This window comes from Vanessa atalanta, chromosome 4, assembly GCF_905147765.1.
Source record: "Vanessa atalanta chromosome 4, ilVanAtal1.2, whole genome shotgun sequence".
Taxonomy (NCBI): domain Eukaryota; kingdom Metazoa; phylum Arthropoda; class Insecta; order Lepidoptera; family Nymphalidae; genus Vanessa; species Vanessa atalanta.
The window spans coordinates 2,022,842-2,045,627 of NC_061874.1; the positions used below are offsets into that span (position 1 = coordinate 2,022,842).

General features: G+C 30.3%; 1 protein-coding gene across 2 annotated transcripts in view; it reads left to right on the top strand.

Annotated features, from left to right (window-relative positions):
* The window catches only part of LOC125077739 (CD151 antigen-like), a 107,324-nt gene that overhangs the window by 33,811 nt on the left and 50,727 nt on the right, over nt 1-22,786 (top strand). The window lies entirely within an intron of this gene.

The following is a 22,786-nucleotide window of genomic DNA, read 5'->3' on the forward strand; positions in this document are numbered from 1 at the left end:
TTAGCGGGATAAGCACGTGTGTGATGTTGCATCACTAATGTGTCGCCATTAACCTAAGTGTCTGATCAGTTATTTTGATATCCATCCATCAAATTAAATGAAAACAATCTTATGAGCTTCGACACATGAACTAGTCATAGAGTAATAACAAAATAGATATTAATAATATTTCAAGTGTACTCAGTAGTTAAGTCTAGTTAGTTAACATCAATTTTTGTTTATACGTAAAAACACCACAGAATTTCTTCCATATCTAAGAAGGTCAACAACCTCTCAAATCAAATAAAAATATTCAAACAAGATCTTGCGCGCTTTTTAAAACATCATTTTAGAAGATTAAATTAAATTTAAAGTGACAACCAGTACGGAATGTAGAAGGCGAGAAACTCAGTAGTTACTCCTAAACACTACCAGCTTTAATGTTGTCGGATGTTTATTCCCACAACACAACTACTCCGTTCAAATGCTTTAAATTTATGAACTTCAAATTTAATTCAAATTCAAAATAATGAATACTATAAACATAACTAACACAGATTATTTTACTCGAATCCTTTAGAATCATTTCCTTACATTCAGAATTAATATAAAAAGTATTAATTTTTTTATGAATCCGTTCTATATAACTATCGATTTTGCGCTAAGCCAGATAACTTTAATGCTTATAGTTTGAACGATTTTTTGATTATATTTAAGTGAAGTGTGAATAATGGTTTGAAGCTATATCGTAGTCGATGTTTTAATTAAAGCATAAAATTAATTGGACTGAGCGCAACATGCTCCGCTTCCCTCGATAGGAAATTAAAATTTTACGTCGTAATTAAAATTGTGTTTACTTAACCATTATTCGATAACCTTGGTACCCATATTTTCTATTGTAAATCGAATTCAAAATTGCCTTGCACCATCACCACAATTTAAGAATTGAAAAGTACAGTACGCTTTTAAAACGTTTATAAATTTCAGATCTACTTTACAATCAAGTATACCATTAAAATCAATAACAACCTTACAAGGAAATCAAGTGGCTTACTGACACAAAAATACGATAGGTGTTGTGTCACAGACGGAAGGAACGAAGTTGCTTTTTTTTCTACAGATTACGTATTATTCATTTAAATAGCCAAAAAAAAAAAGTTAAGTCAGTATAGGCCACGTCTTTCAAAAAGGACGACGAGCTCCAGCGAAGATCTGCTGATGTTCAGTAAAAAAAATATAAACCGCCACACCTATCTTAAACAAAAAAGTGAAAAAATAATTCATTGAGAATTATCTATTATTTGTATATGTTTTTTTTTCTGAATAGTTATATAAACAAGGTCTTACCACCAAGTAAATGTTAATGATAATACCTTTTGCATCGATCCTAAACCAGACATGGGATCGAATATATTGTCTCTGACGCATGTAATTGGACTTGATATTGAACCTTGTATTGCTGTTTAACGGTAGAATAACAGACGTTTGACGGTACCTGCCCAGCGAGCCCAACCACCAGTTAATATAAACTTTTGAAAACACCATCTGCTACCGTCACTTTGTCTGTGTATGTAAAAATGTAATGTCCAATGTGTGAAGCTCAATAGTATGTAGTGTAGTCATGTAGTCTAGAACATTTTTTTTTTCATAGAAAACCACTTACACCATTAATTTTCTCTGGCAAACAATAAGTCAAAATTGTCTTCGTGTTTAGTAAAATATTTAATAATAAATATAAATAATCGAGGTTACATTTGATGGAATATATGTACCTCCGAAAATAAAATATACTTGAAAATAATTAATATTCGGAATTATTTCCACATGGAAATACATATGTATGTATGGGATTATTATTTCTTTCCATAATGATATAAATCATTAGACGGCATAAAATAAATTCAGAAAAATAGTACCAATAATGTCTGTAGCAAATCATTAGCAAGAAGAAAATTTTAATAACGTCCTCAGGAACAAATATTTTTCTCCAATTAGGAGTATTAAATTGAACATCGACATTCTAAACAAAAGAGTACTTGTGATATTTATTTTAAAAATAATTTGAATAATCTTATACATATCCTCTTTGTTTATAAATGACTAGCGACTCGTCCAGGTTTCGCATATGTAAAATTTACAGTAATACCGACACCACTCGGGATTTCAATCAATTAAATAAAAATTGAATTGGATTATTTGAATCGTGATTGAATTATGATCAATTTGGGAGATCACTACCGACATACAAACAAAAATACCTCAATAATATTAATAAAGAAAACAAAGGATTTATTAGTAGTATTGTAATAAAAAGACGCAGTGGTTTTATTCATTATAATTACACAATATTTTACAACGATTTTATCTTTTAAAGTTAACTTCGTAACGATCGTAGTGCTGGTTTAGTTTATATTATCAGCTACTTAGCCTTTGCAATGCAAAGGATTCTTTTACCGAGAATTATCTCGAATTAAATCTTGTTTTCCTTAGTTAATCTCCCTTTATTTGATACTAGCTTTTGTTTTAGCTCATTTATTTTACAACTAGATTTACTTTCTAGATATTGAAGTTCTGTTCTGTATAAATCAGATTTATAATCGGTTTTTGTCCATTAATTTTACTAATATTTGCGAAACGTTCTTCAGTCTTTTTCTTCTTCTGATTTTCAAATATAACAGACTTTCATTTAATCTTTTAATCTCTATTTTCGCAGCCAATCGTACAGAGTATTTTCTGAAACTACATTTGCACGTTTTGACGTAAAGCTTTAAATACATCGGATAAGATTTATATGTTATATTTCGAAGTCTCAATATGCTTGGGCTTTTGTTCGTAAGGTTAGTTTTTATAAGCAAACAATGTTTTTTAAATTTACATTTCTTCAACATGATAAATCGCTTAACAAGCCACTGATCCATTTAGTTCTGAAGTTTTGACGCTAAAGATAAACTCAAGGAAGAAGAAATTGACAGAGTTGACACGTGATCTGGGTTTGAAATCGATATGCTTAAGATAAAAATGTCAACTTGTCCTTAATCTCTTCAAGAAGTACCTAGTTTTCTGGAAGGAACAATTTTTACACTAAATAATATCATAAAAAAATCGAATCACGATAAGAAGTTCCCGAGCGATGTTTTTAATCTAATAATAATAAAAAATATATTTTATTACGAGACTTTCTCTTCTCTTTCGAGTGATGTCGATATTCGTGTGGATGTGCTATTCAACTGAATTATAAAAGTGAACAATATATGTAATAAAATCAAGTATAGGCTTTATAATGTAAATTATCACGCCATGCAATATTAGTCGTTAAATAAAAAAATACAGAATTGTATTCAATTGAATTTTTATTGCATGTATTAAATTATTTCATTTGTTTAATCAAAAGCTTGTTAGCCACGTTTAAACTGAATTTTTTATTTGACCGCGCGTGACACAATAGATTTGACGTGACGGATGGTAATGACGAATTGACTTGGCAAAGCTAGATTCATATTTAATGTTCTCTATTTGTAATATACAGAATAATTAATGATTATACCTCATCATATATTTATATGTTTAGAGCTGTCAAAGCTGAGAATGCGTCGAAGAAAATAGTGGCCAACGGTAGGCCAGTAAGTACACGCACACTAGTAAAATAATTTGACGTTTGGCGAGATTCAAGCGTAGCTATCACGAATGTCAAATAAAAAAGTTGGGATAATTGTTTCTTTCAAATAGCCTATTCCAATGAAAGTAAGAAAATAGATAACCAACCTTAGATTTACATATTTCATGCGAATTGCTAATAACTCAGATATATTGTGCACTACTAAGAGTTTATGATTAATATATATTTATTTATAATTTTCTATTACACTTAACTATTTATTTCCACTTTATTATACTTCCAAAATTCCGATAACAGTTCCGTCGACGTTCAAAACGCCATTTTTTTGCAAATGATTCACCAAGCTCTCGACCAATGATATCTAGTCAATTTGCTGTTAAATATTGTTTTTTTGGCTTTTTTTCATAATATAGTTCGAATAGAGTATAGATCGACATACATTATATCTAGATATAAAAACAATCTAAGATGATAACTTTTATTACATCCTATATACTTATTACCTCTTTGCTATACCAGTTAACTTATAAAGCCATAGATACCGTTTTGAACTCAAACTCCGGATCAGTTTAAATGTCATTATTCAAAGAAGTTCATTCAGATTTTTTATGTCGAGTTTTTTTTGGGAATAGCTCGGAGTTTGTAAATTTCCAGTGTTTCACAGTTTTAACTCATCCTTGCTTCAGAATGCACATAAAGTTCACCGGAACGCTCTCCGGACTTTTCGGATGAGAGGTAATAAAGTGCACCTGTATTTGCTCATACTTGAGCCCAATAATTTTATACTTATGTTGCGCACCTACCTAACCTAGGTTAGAAAAACAATTTGAGCACGTGAAAACTCAGTAATATTACTTAAATAACTATTATTGTTCGCCCTATGTAATATTTCTTGAATGTGCTAAATATATAATCTTTACTCAACGTGAATGTATAATAATACCTCGTTGAATACACTTTTTTTTGATAATCAACTTACGATAACAACCAGTACTCAAAGAAATATCTCTGATCTAAGAAAAACTGGCAAATTAAACTTAGTGAGATTTTTCTTCTCGATAAAAATGTTTGTTCTTTATTTAATATAAAAACCAATAACGTTTTAATTTTTATTCTTTCCTGCCAGAATATTTTCATTCCCAATTCTAAATTTAAAATTAAAATACAAGCACACAAACATTATTTCCCTAATTTCTCAATTTTATAGATAAAAATATTTGAATCCTCTTGTGAATGCGTTACATTGTCCAACGAAATCATTGTTAACGCTGTATAATCCGGCATCAGTTGAAACATGTTTATGTTTGTGTCTCCCCTGTAATAAAAACATGGGCATCACACTTTTTTTAAATCTGTTGTTTTTACAACCTTATCAAAGTAAAACAAAAAGTGACATTCAATATTTTCATATCTACAAATTAACTTTATCACAAATTTTAATATGTTTCAATAAGCAAAAATCGGCAATTTTTTTTTTTTTTTTATGTAACAGACAAATATAAAACTATTAAGAATATATGTTATAAAGCATTGCATGTTTGTTGCCATTCTAAAAACGATTGGACTGACGTCTATGATTGGAAATTTAATATTACTTTGTTTGTGTAATCCGTTTATTTGTGTTTACAGAGTTCTGTCTTCAGTCTTTTGATTAAAAATAAATAATAGATGTTTAATAAACAAATCCCTAAATATATCTATTAGATGAATTTAGTTATATGTTGTTGATATATAAGTACGTCAAAACTTGTTTTTACGCTGACATCACTGTAGATAAGATCATAATGAGTAAGTATCGCCAAGGGCAGATACATGATTAGTTACAGAGACATTTATATCAAGACAATAGTTGTCGCCCGCGGCTTCGCATTTTAGGGTTTGATCGTCAGGGGTTAGTCATAAAAAATAGTCTTTGTGGAGGACAACTTATAAATGAAAAATATATATGTTCAAGTGTGTGGTTTGACTGTGAAATAGCAACATATATACCGACGGAGTTACTTTCGAAATTATAATATTAGAGTCTTTATACCCAGGTACAATAAGCTAGGATATATGCGTAGAATAATTTTGACAATGCTTTATATAAAATTAATCATAATAAAACATATTTAAGAAATATAATTTTTAAAATTTTCATTTCGCTTTTCTGTAAATTTGTATGTTACGAAAAAATAAACAGAACCATCTCCGGATAATAGATGTTTTTTTAAAACATCCTAATCGGCTTATGTATGGTCAACGTTTTCTGAGAAATCGTTGAACATACATTAACAATAACCTTCACGGGAACATATAGCATTCTTATTTTTTAAAGTCAATGGATTGACCAATTCATTCAAAGCTAAGCAAAAAAAAACACTAAATAAAAATAAAAACTATATATCCCAAGTGAATATTAAATGTAAGGTTCACTGTAAATATTTAGAGTGTGGAAACGTTTTCATATAAGAACTTTTTCGTTATCTAAAGACATTTTTGTGTAAACTCGAGATTTTAATTACGTTTGCATTAATTATGCTAGTCACATCGCCGTCGCACCTTGTATTTTTGTTCAGTCTGCTTACAGCATTTCTTCATTTTAAGTTTTAGATTCATTAAATTTCAGCAAGCGAAGTACACTTCACATTTTGTATAATACACTTCCACATGTAATGTAACTGAGAATTTTATAGATTTGTTATAAATTGTAAGAAGATATACAGTGCACAATTAACGGAATATATATTTGGTGTTTAATAAAATTTTCACGTAATTCCTAAAATAAAACTAACCTTTAATAATATTACATGACGTTTATAATCTTCAGTTTCTCTTATTACATTTTTTTTTTTCATTCTCCAGTGTTGGCAGCACAAACGCACCGCTTTGCACCCTCATAAATTCCATACAATATTTGATAGTAAGTAAAAAAATCATTTTATTTAAATGTAACATGATTATGTTGTAATAAATTATACAGCGCAAATAATAATGGTTTATTTTATTTAGCCAATTTATTAATATAATGAATAAATAAATAATTATTTTACAACGTTCTTATTTTTTGTTATTATAATATTGTATTCATTAATAAAATACTTTTAGCAAATTTTCGAATAATATACATACAAATACTATTTAAATATTCTACTGAAAATGTAAACAAAAAAATACCTCGAAACATATATAAAAATATTTTTACTATATAAACCAACTTTTCTTTAAATTCCAAATATCATATCATAGGATTGGTGTCATCATCGAAGCGTTCAAACTCGATTAGTGCGGGAGTAGCCAATACGGCGTCGAGCCAACATCTTAAAGAATTTCATAAATCGTCTATATTTTTGGATTTTCCTTTACGTCAAGATATTTCTTATTATCATATTTAATATTAATGTAACTTTTATAAATGAACGTAGAACGTAGTTGATATACCTATCTTTGGTTTGAAAAAAACACTAACAGAATTTTTTTCCTATTAATAAATTTGAACATTATATCATGAAGACATACAATTCAATTTATAAGGATTATTAAGCAACACAAGAATGTATAGATGAGAGCGCGGAGTACATATTCCTTAATTTACAAATAGCATTTAATTATTTTACATATTAAACTTTAGGCCAGATTCCAGCCAGAGCCATTATATGGGCAATAAAGTTTTACAAGGTAATGAAATACTTGAAACCAAATACTTCTCTTATTTGAAAGACAGATCTTCGTATTATAGGAAAAAAACGTAAAAAAATATAATCATATTTGATTTTTTTCGCTTCACTATAATGTTTCGAACGGTCCATTTGCCTTTTGTTTTATAAATCTAAGACTAACATGTTAAGGCAAAAGTGCTTAAATAAAGACTTAAATAACAGACAGATAGAAATAAAATTTTAAACAGTAATTGTATAAAGTATCCTTTCTATTTATCCTGTTTTACATTTAAATATTACTAGAATTATTCTTGCTAGGCGTCACTATCCATGTTCCAAATACTACCAGTCACTCAAACGGTATGGTATAACAAGAAGACGACAAGCTTGAAGTTCAACGAAGATCTGCTGATGTTCAGTAAAAATATAAAATATAAAACGCCAAAATGTATAAAAGAAAAATATAAAAAAGGCACGGGCAAAAACAAAAAAAAAACAGTATATACCAATTTCACTTAAGTAATAACATCCTACACATGAGCTGCTGCTGGAGTTAGAGTCGTGCTAAAACAAGTCTATCGAAGTCTTTCAAAGACTAGTACGAGTATACATCCAAAAGTAATCAACGTATGCAACACGTCAACCTTTTGACGTATCGTCACTGAATTGCCTCACCTTTTACAAAATATAAGAAAGTGCGTCCCATCCACGATTGGGGGAGGAATAATGGGCAGGTTTTAATTCCTTTTATGTAAACCTGACAAAGTGTATAAAAATTTAATGCTGATCTGATTGGTTAGTTTTGATTTAGTCTATGTCCTTTTTGATTGATACGTGGAAACGACGTTCAGTCGTACTGGTCGTACTTTAGAATCGAAAGCGTCTTGCAATTGGATTGCAAAAATGAAAGTTAATGTATATTCGATAAAAATAGACTTCTGACTTCGATGTATAAAAACAATACAAATTACATTATAATATATATATTCAAACAGAAAAAAGGGTGACCTGGTAAGTGGTCACCACTACCCATAGTTAACCTTGGTCAGTAAGATGTTATATCCCTTGTGCCTGTTTTTAAACTGGCTCACTCACCCTTCAAATCGGAACGCAGCATCTCTAAGCATTGTTTGGCGGTAGAATATCTGATGAGTGGGTGGTACCTACTCAGACTACCACCAAGTAAAATAAATAATACTATAATGCAAAAATTACTCATTCATAAATATAACATTAAATTTCTAAATATTACTTACGCATTAATCTTTATATTGATTTTGTATTAAGGCTGTAAAGTTGTAAGAGATCGTTACATACTGATAGGACCGACTCTTTGGCATCTCCACTAGTATTTTAATTTCATATTATATATATTTGAAGTGTACAATGAAGAAAATAATTACTATATTTAAATAACAAGTATTATATTAAATAATCTCTTAATAATTTATTCGAGTGGATTCCTAATTATTTTGTTCATATCGAATATAAATTTCCCGAATAACCTTGAGAACAAAACGGTCGAAAAGATCCTCAGCATTTAATTTTCGACCAGACCCTCATTATGTCCTTGATGTAAATAAAGGCACATATAACCTTAACAATTCAAAGGTAAAGTGTCGTTACATTGAAAGTTTGAAGGTTCGATTCTGACCCTTCGGACTAATGCTGTACGCCTCCAATTAATATATTTAATTACATTTAATTAAGGGGATAAGGATACTATTATAATAATTTAGTTAATATATTGACAAAGTAAACCTATTTTTGTTATGCATAGGTAATGGGATTTCCATAGAATGGAATGTACAATGCCCATGACATTTTTAAGTGTTCTATAACTATTCCACGCGGTCGTGATTTGTACAGTAACTAGTTTTAATTTTTACTTACTTATATAAGACCATAATACAATTATTATTTTAATTGAACTTGAGTATTCATTCAGTCAAATTTTATAAAAATATGCATATTTTATTTAATACTGGGTTTTGAACAAGTATTGCCCAATTTTCATTTATTTAATCACTCCTGTGGCAGTATTTTTATATACTTTGAAATGTATACTCCAAAGTATTATAATATTGCTTAGTGGACTCAACTGGAGAGTTTTCGCTGAGTTGGAGCTGCTATTTTGTGTAGAAGTTGCTGCTTGTCCAGTGCTATGCTGCTGCTGCTGCCGTTCATTGCCGCTTTGCACTGCTTTTGTTGTTGCTTCGAAAGAACAGTTTCATGTCTGGACGCTGAGTTTTTTGTCCTAAGTGACAATATAAGCATAGCAGTGTATTAATTAAATTATTGTTACTTACAATTACAAAAATCTAAAAAGAATGATTATATTATTATATAAAGTACAGAGCCGTTTAATCTATATTTTTTCAAGATAATGAAATAAAATTCAAAGAATTGTCAAAAACCATTACATTCATATCAAAGGTTGCAGCAATTCGCTATCAAAAATTTGTTACTTTGATATTGCAACATTCGAACGAAAAGGTATAGTAGATCGTCAATAGAGTCATTGTAAGCAAATACATATTGACATGATCAAATGAAACTTGCGAACAGAGTATTGTATACCACAAAGGTTCGAACTCTGTGATACATTGATGAACTAGATTATTGCATCACAAATATACCTGCGGCTTTAGCCGCGATTATTTTGAAACAAAATATTTTTGCGAACGTGATAATAAAACGATTTAAAGTATTAATTTATAAGAAACGTTACTCTGTGACAAAAAAAAATACAGCAACAATATTTTTATACTAACTTGCTAACTACTTTTAGCGTAATTATTAATTTAAGTATAAAACTACATATAATACTAATCAATATACGGATCAACAAGGCTTATTATTAATTAAGTACGATATCGACCGCGGCAGCTATCTCAAAAGATACCAGCCAACTATGCGGGACATGTTATAACATGTCCTGCATAGTGCACTATAGTGCACAAGTGAGTGCGCAACACAGGTGCAATCTCTATTTCCTCACTCAGATAAATCCGACGCGACCGGTTCAGTTCGGCCGCGGGATCAACGGCTTTAAGTGCTTTTAGAAGTAAGAATATTCGTATCAATGGAACGACCTCCGTGGTCGAGTAATGTGTACACCGGTTTTCATGGGTACGCCACTCCGAGGTCCCGGGTTCGATTCCCGGCCGAGTCGATGTAGAAAAAGTTCATTAGTTTATATGTTGTCTTGGGTCTGGGTGTTTGTGGTACCGTCGTTACTTCTGATTTCCATAACACAAGTGCTTTAGCTACTTACATTGGGATCAGAGTAATGTATGTGATGTTGTCCAATATTTATTATTTATTTATTATTTATTATATTTATCAATGGAACAATTTAATGGTATTTATCTATTCTCAGTTTCACGAGTATTTTAGTGTCATTAATTTATTTAATCGATGGTTATTTTTACTCAATAGGTAAATAAATATTTTTCTATTCACTTCATCTTTACATTCGTCATCTTGTATGTAATTTTTATCGATGTGTATTTTTGAACAGACTTTAAATAGTTTTCGTAAATTTTGTGGTGAAAATACACAAAGATACGAAAATTAAATTATTATTGTAATCCTATTAAATCATATCTGGCTTTATTTATTTTGTGTTAATAAACAATAATAACGCTGAATGCCAATATTCTATCTATAGAGTAAAAATCATTACAAAAAAAATAGACGGCAATTCAGTTTACTTATTAGTATTCCAATAAATTGTATACCAATAAAAATGAATCAAAAAGAAAAAAAAAAACAAGGAATACATACGTGAAAATTTGCAGTAATATACTCTTTATACATTTTACGCGATATGAGGTTTGCCTGAATCGCGCTTTCAATGTTTTTATGTCAAATGCTTTATATACGGTTTAATTTTTTGTTCAATAGTTAGTTGTTCTACTTCGTTGCGACAATTTTTCTTACATTTATTATTTGTTAGTCGTCAATATGATCAGAAGACAGCGCATAATAACGCTAAATATAAATTTTCGATCGTGTGATCGAGTTCACATTTATTCTACTAGTCTAGACGATAAAAATATCTAAACTTTAAACATTGTCTATGACATGGACTAATTTAATTATAAGTTATATATTTATCAATTAAATGTAGAATTATTTCTTAAAATAAAAGTCAGAAACAAATACTTATATTTCGATAAATTATTCTGCCAATCTGATCCATAGTTATATATGGCAACATTTTAACCGAAAACAGATTTCTTAGAGACTGACCTTGCTCTAACCACGAGATGAATTAAAAAAAAATTAGATAATGAAAAAATGATCAACATGTTTTAAACGAGTGTTTGACAATAATATTATTAAAATATATAAAAAATAATAGTAATAAGTAATTAAGACATGACATAATCGATTTATATTTACACTTTATATACAAATGGAGTTTTCTTTTGATATACATAATACGGTGGAAGGCTATTTAAGATATATTTGGAAACCAGATGGCTGTCGCGTTTGTCCAAGCTTATTTTACGACGTTATTTTTATCTCCACCGTATCTGCGACACTACTAATGTAGCTACTCTACTAAAGTGCTAATTTGATTTATGTTCATAAAAATATCATAATATTTTCCCTTATATATAAGTATATAACTATAAATTTGATAATTTTAACGTTCAGACAGAAATTTCTTTGCCATGGCTACATATGTGTAATATATATAAATATGTATAACTAAATAATAATAATATTGAGTAACTACTTGTAACAAAAAGAAATAGAATGTTTTTTTTTTAATTCGAATCGCTCAATAAAATACGACACAGTCGTACTTCGATAGTTTCTGTTTAGCACTCGCACTCCAATCGCTTGGCCTTAATCTTCCTGATTCTTTCTACATTTTGAAACAGAACTCTTAATCTTAATTTGTGCAATATACTATTTATTAAAAATCTAAAGAACTTTACTCGCCTTAATCGTTTTTATAATTTTTTAAATTTTTCAGACTTCTATCGTTATCTCGTTTGATTTTATAATTTAACACTCGGTTTTAACTTTTAATATATGAACTAACAAAACAATTTTTGTACAATATTAGGTATTATTTTAATTGAACCATAGGTATGTTGGTTGTAGTTTTTGCACTCGAGATATAATAAAAGTTATCGTAAAAATATTGTTATATTTGATTTAATGAAAAAATATCCAAGTTACAAATTTATTAATCTGCTCGGTACATTCAAATATTGTAACAGACTCCACTACTGGGGGGACAGCCTTTGAAACTGCAAGGCTTTGTAGTTAATTGGAGTCGTCAACTCGGCTGATAACGATGACCGTTCGTTAACGTCATAACTCATTGTATAACCATGATATTTGAATTATTTTTGATTTTTTTTTATATATTTCATAAAATTATCGATTATTTATTAATAAATATTACAATATTTTGTTTAATAAGTTATTTTAAATGATATATAACTTGGCTCTGTAAAACATATATTTCTATATATTCAGTTCTTTTAAAACTTCTTACATAACATTTTTAAAGCTAAGTTATTCTAGAATAGCGAAGTCATGTAGCGACGGGTATATCGTCACAAATGTACTCGTTAAAAATTGAAGAAATTACTTCATTTTATTTCAAAAATAATTTGGAAACAAAATGAAGTGGTTTCCTAAAAACTGTGCTAGCTGAGCCGCTATTTCATTATATACTATTACGTACGTCATACAGCTCTGTGATGAAATCACTATCCGAGGAAACAAGAGCTTTAGTCTATGAGAACAAATCAGTAACACAAAGGTAGAAAACTACACTTTAGATGTCACTTTCAGGAACTAAGCTGAAACTGACGTCACAACTAAAGCGCAATCAGAAAATAGAAAATAACTTTGATATGAAATATTTCACAAGCAACATTATAAACATATTAACTTAACTTAATAATAAATTGTTAAATGACTTGAGGAATTTAATCGATGCACATGCAAAGATGACTATATAATATATTTAAAAAAGTCCACGCTGCTGTCTGTCTGTTTATCTGAACGCGATGAACTCAAAAAGTAAAGAACGGATTTTCATACGGTATTCAATTATAGATTGAATGTTTTGTAAGCTTTCATAAGGATGGTACTTAAATCATTAAGGTTCTGTGTAAGTCGTCTGAAATATGACGGTGATTATTGAATATATTGGAAAATATGCCGACTAAAAATATGGGACCTTTATTGGCGTGCGCTGCGTAAACCAATAGAGTACCAATATATTACAATATAACCGTTTAATGTTACCCTCATTCAATCCGTGCGCAGATGGTTAGCTATTGTTATTAATAAAAATAAAACGAAACATAAAATAAATAAATATCGTATACGAGATTGTATTTTACCAGAATTTCAGCAAAATAGATTTTGTACAATTCGTTTAAAATTCATTTGCAAGATTTGATGCAGAAAAACTAAGAGGTGAAGTTAAATAAAACCTTTTAAATATAAGCGAAAAACCTTCTTCAAGATTTGACCAAGCACCAAATAAGTTACTGAATATTAGCCCTCTAGCGTATTATTATAGATTAGTTTTCGCCCGCGGCTCCGCCCTCGCATTAGGAGGGGTTGTAGGTATTAGATATTCCACCAAATTCAGTTCATTGATTTAGACAAGAAAACAGACCGAAAGAGTTACTTTCGTATTTATAATATAAGTATAGTGCCCATAATAATTCCCAAGTTTAAGATATATCTTAAAATATATAATACTTAGATGAATTAAAATAATTTACTAGTTCATTTACAAAAGTCTTTATTCCGTTAAGTAAAATTCTTTTAAATTAATTATGTGTTATTTATTGTTATATAAATATATTACTTAGCTTAACAGGCAAAATATAACGAAAATATATAATAAAATAGCTGAGCCATCCCTCCTTATACTCAGTATAGTTGTTTTATGTAATTCTTATACTTAAATATCATTTAAAATCCTTCTGTCTAATCACTTAAACTTCAATAACATTGGACTTTCATAAAAAATACCATCCCCTGTTTTATTCCCAAAAGGGGGTTGATTTCTAAAAATTTTTACATTATTAGTACACCTCCACACCATCTATAGAACATAGATTTTAAATTTCATGTCTCTTACCACAAAAACATAGGAATTTAATTCAAATCAGTGAGTGGTATTTCCCTTTTATATACATATATGGATATATATAGATTGTGTATACATTCGTAATATGTCTTTGTTATTTTAACAAAGACAATTTCTTATTCTTCAATGGTTAGTTCGAAATTGTTTCAGAAGGTTTTCAACAGATTTTCCCTGAACATGCTAGAAAAATTAAGACTTTAAAAAAGGGCTCCGCTTTCGCTTGTATTCAGTTTTTAAACTCTTTTGAATGTCAATTGGCAATACAATGCAGAAATTGCTTAGAAAAGCAAAGCTTTGAATCGTTAACCCAATTAACGAAATAAAATTGTTTAATAGAGGGCTCTCAACCCAAATCGAGCCGATTTGAATTCATCGACATTTATTACCCAATCTAAATAAAATAAATTAATATTGAATAAACAAATGTCGATAATAAACTTTTATTAAACCGGTTTTTGTCGCTTAATTTGATTGAAATTGTTCAGGCGAATTTCCATTTAGGTTCTGATCATTTAAAATCGACACGTATGAACGCGGTTGAAGCGTACGGCTTGGAACGGAAATATCGTTGGATTTTAAATAGGATCTTAAACAAAAATGTCATTTCAACTAGTACTCTAACAATTTCTTATTTCTCCCGCACTCTTCCACAGATAAGAACCTCCTTTAAAGATGTCTTATCGTTCCGCGTGCTTTACAACATTGTATGTTACATACATTACTTCCTGGAAATGCCAGATTTTCAAAGGGAATAAGCAAATTCTGTATCACCATATCTAAAGTTCATTTCAAGAAATTCAGGAGTGGAACTCGTAGAGCTGAATAAAAGTTATTTTTAATAAATATTTACTTTAACTTTTACAAAAGCCAAAGCATAAGTTCTGAATGGTTGCGGGAAATCTCACCCGGCATCTCGGTGGAAATTAGATTTGTACGGAATAACCTAGCTAGAGTTTCGTCTCCACAAAATATAGCATAGACGGTTTGACGTTTCGTGTTTAAAGATTGTAGTAATGGTTTTGTTTTCAACCCTATAAAGAAGTCAATTTAAAAAACCCGCGGCTTTGTCCGAATAGCATTCAGTTTGAGAAGATAATCCTTCTAAATTTTGCTATCGTGCCATCTTAGAGTGTATTTATTATTATTTTTTAATTGAATTATTAAAAAATAATAATGTATATATGTTAATAATAAAAATATTTAGTTAAAGTATCTAACGAAATATTTAATTTATTAAGAATCTAAAAAAATTAAGTGTTGAGACCACTGTTAAGTCCACTGAACCGCAAAAGTCCAATACTACGACACTTAAGAACTTTTGACAATACTAAAATTGTTACCGGATTTATCAGTGATTTTCGCTGCCTTCGCTTGCTTATTTATTAAAATACAGATAAACGGTTGTGCGGATTTCGTTAAAAGATTTACTAAAAAAAATTTTATTTTGAAAAACTCATCATTTATGTATGACCGACTATTAACCCAGCGCACGCGGATAAAGCCGGTGGGTAGGCCTTATTACTGGCTTGTTTTACAAATATAATTTCAGGATAAAATCTTAATATTACTAAAGCATTACTTGAATTGTTTCAGACTTTATAGATAACAAACAAACAGGACCGTGCATTTTTACGGAATGCAAAGTAATATATGTCATTCGACCCGTAAACTATGCAAAAATCATGTCGATCTCAATCTCTGTGAAAAACAAAAACACATCTATCCCACGGGAACCGTACATTTTTCCGAAATAAAAAGTAACCTATAGTGCTATGCCACACTATCATCTATCGCTCTGCCAAAACCAGATCTATTCAGCCGTTCTAGCGAGAACAAACATCCATAAGTTCAAACTTTCGCATTTACAATACTATTATATAATATTTCTAAGTAAGACAGGATTAAATAAGCTGTAGATTCTGATAATTGATGATTCTGATAAACCAAATATTTTTCAACACAAAATTTGAATGAGTATTCTGATGTAAGTTTGTTTATGAGCATAAAACTTATATATTTTATGAGATCATCGAGAAAAATGGAAAAATCTTTCGATCTTTTTAAACTTAAATTAAGCGAGGACTTTGTTAAGCCACTTCCTTCGAACAGGGAGGAGGCAGGATCCTTTTCAAACAAGTCACTTTCGAAGAAAAAATGCAAAAATTATCCGCTAAAGATTGTCCATAAAGTCTATTGATACTCATGGCTAAGCAAACTTGGACGGGTAATTGCTTTCTGCATAATAAAAATGCATAATCAGACGGCATAAACGGTATGCATTGTAAATACTGACTCCTATTACCAGATATTACTATAAAGTCTTTAATATTGTTACAAAGCGCGGTACTTGTTAGTTTTGGACCGTTGAATAATTTTCCATTTTTTTGTGGAGAACGATTTGTTTGTTAGTGTGATGAATTACAAATTTTCTTTTCTTCGAATACTCTATTAAGGAGATACAAGGCCCAAAAGACTTTATTCTTATGACAAAAAGTTTTTACGGGATGATACTTGAATGAGTCAATCTGGTAGGTTGAGAGTCGATGAATGCAACGACTCCATTAAAATAAGAAGTGTCAAATATTTTGTTTTTTTTTTCGTCAGTCATAAACTAAAGCTATTCTCCTTCTTAGTGATCTATCTACATACATATATACTAAGTTCGGTAATCATTAGGCCGACTTCAGTTTTCGTGACCGCTGATAAGATTTTATGCAACTGTGTCCTTATGTAACCAGATCTCCTTGCCTCTAGGCAAAATGCAGGCCACCATATAATTTGAAATATTTAATATTATATGTTACGTATATATCTTATGCTACACATATACGTGCTACATTTGCAATTACAAGAGCTACATTCAGGCCAAACAACTTTTAAGCTAGTCCAGAAGTACGCGCTAGTTCACCCCGTCACATCCACATCTAAACATAATTATTCGTCTAGCTGTATGAGAAAGAATGACGACGATAATCTAATTGTACGAAGCTTGTGATTTACTCAAACATTTTGGTTTTACACGCTTCTTTCTCAAAACAATAATTTAAGTTAACGTATTTCCCAGACTAAAGTAGCACGTGAACGGGATTATCGAACAAAAAGATGGCTACATGAAATTTCTCTCTTATAATTAAAATTTCGTAACTTTCTTTCTTAGTGGACCTTACTACCACACCACACTAACTAAGACTTAAATACATTGCGCGAACCTATAAAATAGCAATGCAATCATCCGATATGAATCGTTTTGCAAGCTTTCATCTAAATCGAACGAACGATGAAATGAAACAAATGAAAACAATCAAAATCTTCAAATAAAATGACTAATGGATAATTTGATTGATAACTTCTGATTAAGGAAAGCAGAAGGTAATCGGAATAAGGATTAAAGATCGTTTCGTATTCGACTAGAACCTGCCAAACACGAAACCACTCACACCTATTCGATAATAGTAGGTATTGTACAGTTGTTCTAAATGCACAAATACATTTGTCTACGTAATGTTCTTTAGATAAACAATTTTCAAAATAGTATTTTAATCTGTTTTCTAGAAATTCAACTATTGAAATTTTTTATATTTAAAAGAGTTTTAAATTTATGATGTTAGTTAATAAAGTGTAAACATTTTGTAGCCATTCTTAGCTACAAAATGTTTACAGTTTAATAACTCACTCACTTTAATAAATCTTCTGATTGTAGTCACTATTTAATTTATTATATATGTAGGATACTTAGTCCGAAATTGATTGAAGGCTATATTTACGGACAACATAGTATGCGATTGTGTGTAAAATGACACAACGTTTCGACGATAGTCACAAAAAAACACAATAAGTAAACAACACTGAGGAATTGCTAGGCAGGTAGAGTCGCGGCCGACGATCACTAAGCAACTGAACTAAAAGACGGCACAACGCCATCTAAAGACACTTGAGTTTTGCTTCTGGTGTTGAAATATAGCGGATATAAACAAAAATGTTGAATGACAAGTCAAAAAACAATTCAAATAACCGCCATTGCTAAGTGGAAATGTCTTTTTATTAACATCCGAGTAAATAAGCGATACCAAAACAATTTAGTACATTCTTCTCCTCAGCTTGTCAACCGATTTTCTATTTTTTTCGGTAACTTTTGGCGAGCTTTCGTGCCATCAAATGAAAAATAGATGTTTATTAATGTTTTTTGTATATGTTGGTAGACAAGTAAATGGATCACCTGATTTTGATGAGTTAGCGGTCACCATTCACCGTTAACTCATCCTTCAAGTCCGAACACGACAAGTATATAGTACTAAGTATGGTCAAAAATAATGGTAAGTTTGGTAGAGGTCATAAGTACGCCATTATAAAAGAAATTTCAAAACCGCCTTGTACACAAATATTTACTTATTCATGATCAAATGTATATTTATATTGCTGTTTTGGAAGTAAAATATCTGATAAAGCTTGTATCAGTCATGCTGTATATTAACACAGACGGGCACGCACAATTTCCCAACCACCAAGTATAGTTTATTTCAAATTTCAAATAATGACGTTTTGACCTTTAGACGGACTCTATTGTAAAACAATGCCCGAAATTGTTATCATCATAAGTAAAATAAAAAATTCTTAAATATTTGTTTATGAAATGTGAATGATGGCAACGAAATGACTTTGTAATAAACCGAAATCTATGCGGGCGCAGACTCGGTCTTCGCAAAGTTGAGTCTTATCTACCTTAACCGAGTATATAATCATTAAACCCTTTATTTACCAAGCAACCCTAAATTCCAAAAATACCAAACAATAAATTGCTACTAACATTGTTAGTTCAAATAGTCTTCACTAATTCTCTTCTGAAAACTAAAATAGTCGTAGTAGTTTTAGTTTATATTATTTTCACTAAGAGAGCCATTACGCTGATGTCGATACTTATTATTCATGGCACAGCATATTTACTGATCTTATCCGAGTAATTACCGTTGCTGCGAACTTATCGGGTTGGAGGGCCACTAACGACCGACATTTTACCCCCATATATTCGTTGTTAAGCCCCGTGTGAGACCTGATTTTTAAAGCTCTTTCGCATTAAATAAAGAATGTAAAATGTTCACGAGAATATAGTATTATTTTATCTTGTATCTATTAATATACTTTTACGTAAATATCTAAAATAAACTTATACTATACAATTTATAATTGATTTAAAATTGATATTTATTGTATATACTTAATTGTTATAGACTTGATTCAAATAAACGTAGTATTGCAAAAGCCCTAATGAGAAGAAAATAATTCTCTTCTCACAAAGAGATGTTTGTAGTTTATGATACCACGCTGTTTTAGTGCAAGTTGCTGGATGAATACGTCGCAGATTTTCATACTCGATATTTTTTCAAAAATGTATATACCTATTCCATTGAGGCTTGTCAGAATTGAAACCCGCAGCCGTTCGTATCGATCGAAGGTTATTATATAAGGTTGTATATATCTACTAGACCATTAAGGCTCAACAGTGTGCCATAAAGAGTATTTCTATAGTTTCTTTGTTACACTGTGTATTTAATTCTTTTAATATATTTAATAAAAATATATTTATATACGATTTATTCACGTTGAGGGCTTAATTATATTCAAATAAAAATTAAAATGGAAGTGGGATAATGCTAAAAAATAAATTCAAATTATATATTTTCAATTATTAAAGAAATCCTTTTTAGACCGTCTCTAAAGAATGAGATTTAAGTCCCTCGTGACACGCTTAGAACTCATTAACTAGCATTAAATTTCATAATATTAAAAAATAATGGAAACGTAATTCCTTATAAAGATTTAAATTAGGTATGAAAAGAATATATAAGAAAACAATTCCATACCATTTTTTGCCTGATTATTAACCGATTATTTATTTTTATTCGCATAGTGTTATTAATAAAAAACCGTCTGATTATTTATGAATAACAAACCTACAGTAAAATAGTATGTTATGGCGAGTACCAAGCGTAACTGTCACGCATACCAAGCTAATAAAGTTGGCCTACTCGTTTTGAGTTTTTGGTAGTGCGACACCCTGGATATATAAATATAAGTAAAACAAAATACTAATACCTACCTGTTTCTTCTAATTTTCAATAATGATCGCCGATTGAGTTTTATCTAAAAAAAATTATTGAGTGTTTAAATATTGTAAAAATAAAATTATAAAGGCGTATCCTTATAGGTAGTCAATTATAATCCTTTTATGCGAAATAATGAGGTCCGGTCCTACAATAGTCTTTATATTATGAAACTGGGGCAGGCGGTTGAGGCAGTTTGTACCTCTAATAATATGTACTCCAACTCAATTGCTTCAATTTATTGTTAAGTAGATTGAGCTATGGAAATAAATCATTAATTTTTATTCACAAAAACGTTCACAAATAATAAAATTGTACGCAGAATTTGAATATTCCAAAGTTTGTAAGGAGTTTGTATTAAAATCAAGTTTATCAAAAAATACAATTTTTCTAATCTCTGATAGTCGTGTCGTGTCGATGACGTTTGGGAATTAAATCAGAAACAATTAATATTTTTCAATTTAAAGTTAATTGCAGTCTAATGAAGTTAAAATCGAAATAATATATATTTATATATATATATATATATATATATATATATATATATATATACGAACCAGTAGTCGAAATTGATTATTATTATCTAGGAAACTAAAGGAGATATCTGCATTTTATTCAAGTTTAATGTAACAATATAATAAAATATTAATATTTTTACCCTTACCAGATCTCTGAATTAACTTTTGCTGAAAACATAAGATGAATGACTGTCTGAAATTTTGTAGAGAAACATCTGATCTCTTTCTAGGCGACAATTATCAAGGGAGGCAATAGTTTCTTGCTATCCATGTTTCGCACCATCTGCCTTTTGATTTTAAAACAAAAAGAAGATGAAACGAACGAAACAACAAAACCGGATACAAAATCAAAAGCAAATTCAAATGAGACATATTTTTGTTAATACATCAAAAATGCTGTCAATTTGACGAATGAACAGAAATGAATTAAAAAAATATTAAATACTACACACTGTACAGGAATTTAAATTAGCAACGATTCTCACGTTCTTACGCATTAAAAAATAGTGTTTCATTCATATTAAATTAAACAGAGAACGTAGCAACAATATATAATCAATATATTGTTTGGCTCATTTCGATATTTCTTATTCTTAATTTTGCGGAATACAACATGCGTGAAGTGGTACTTAGCAAATGTCACCGTACACACGCTATGAGAAAAAGATCACAGTCGTTAACGTAGTCACTTAAAATAGGGAAACAGACGTAGTCAATGTGTCTGAGAGGCAGTGGGAGTTGGCACGGTGCCGGCAGAAGAGCTTAACTGACGACTACGTTGACAAAGCGAAAGTAATTTACCAATATTCGAGTAAGAAGAGGCAAATTGTTTTTACAAAATATCAGATTATGAGACGAAGTAGACAAGACCTCTTATATAGTATAAAACGTCTTCTCGACTTCGCCTCTTTTATTTATTAACTGTATAGTTTATTATGAGAAAGTTTATACAGTATAAATGATAATTAATCTAAACATTACTTTGAATAAATTTATAAATTCCATACATAATATATTTTAATAATATATATGTCGGAGAAGCAGGATGCCGAACAGTTGGGTTCGGGGATTGATCCGACATTTGTAAGACTATGTGGGCGTGCAATGGAGATATTCATAAAATAAAACGTATTTAATATCGTCTAATCACTGTATTAATTGATACAATAATCGTACACTACAATAATATCAAAGGATTACAATAATTCATCTCGATTAAGAGCAAATGGGTTTGCAAGCAACCATCGCATTCGAGAAGCTTGTCAAAACATAACGACTCGCGTTGCCATGACGCTTACAACTCCATTCGGGGTGACCCGCTCTTATAAGTAAATCAGCCATCAAACATTATTGCCAACTACTCGATTCATTAATTATCCAAATCAACAACCAAAGTAACCACGCTCCGATACGGCCATCCTGCACTATCACACGTCCTCGTGTGTCTCGTTGCTGTAAACCTCCTCGTCTGTAAACAATAAAACAACAAATGTACACATCATAACCCGCTTGGCCATTCTGACCACCACACGATGAATATTATAACCGTCCATGCTATCTCAATAGCATAACATTCTCTAGCAGCATAACTTTACAAGGTAAGCGACCAGCAAGACCACCAAGGTCTATTTACGCCACTAAGTCAATCTCTTGCCACCAAGGCTGTCATTTGCCACCAAGGCTGTCATTTGCCACCAAGGCCAATTTTGTCACCAAGTCAATCACTTGCCACCAAGGCCATCATTTGCCACCAAGGCCAACTTTGTCACCAAGTCAATCTCTAGTAGGGTCAC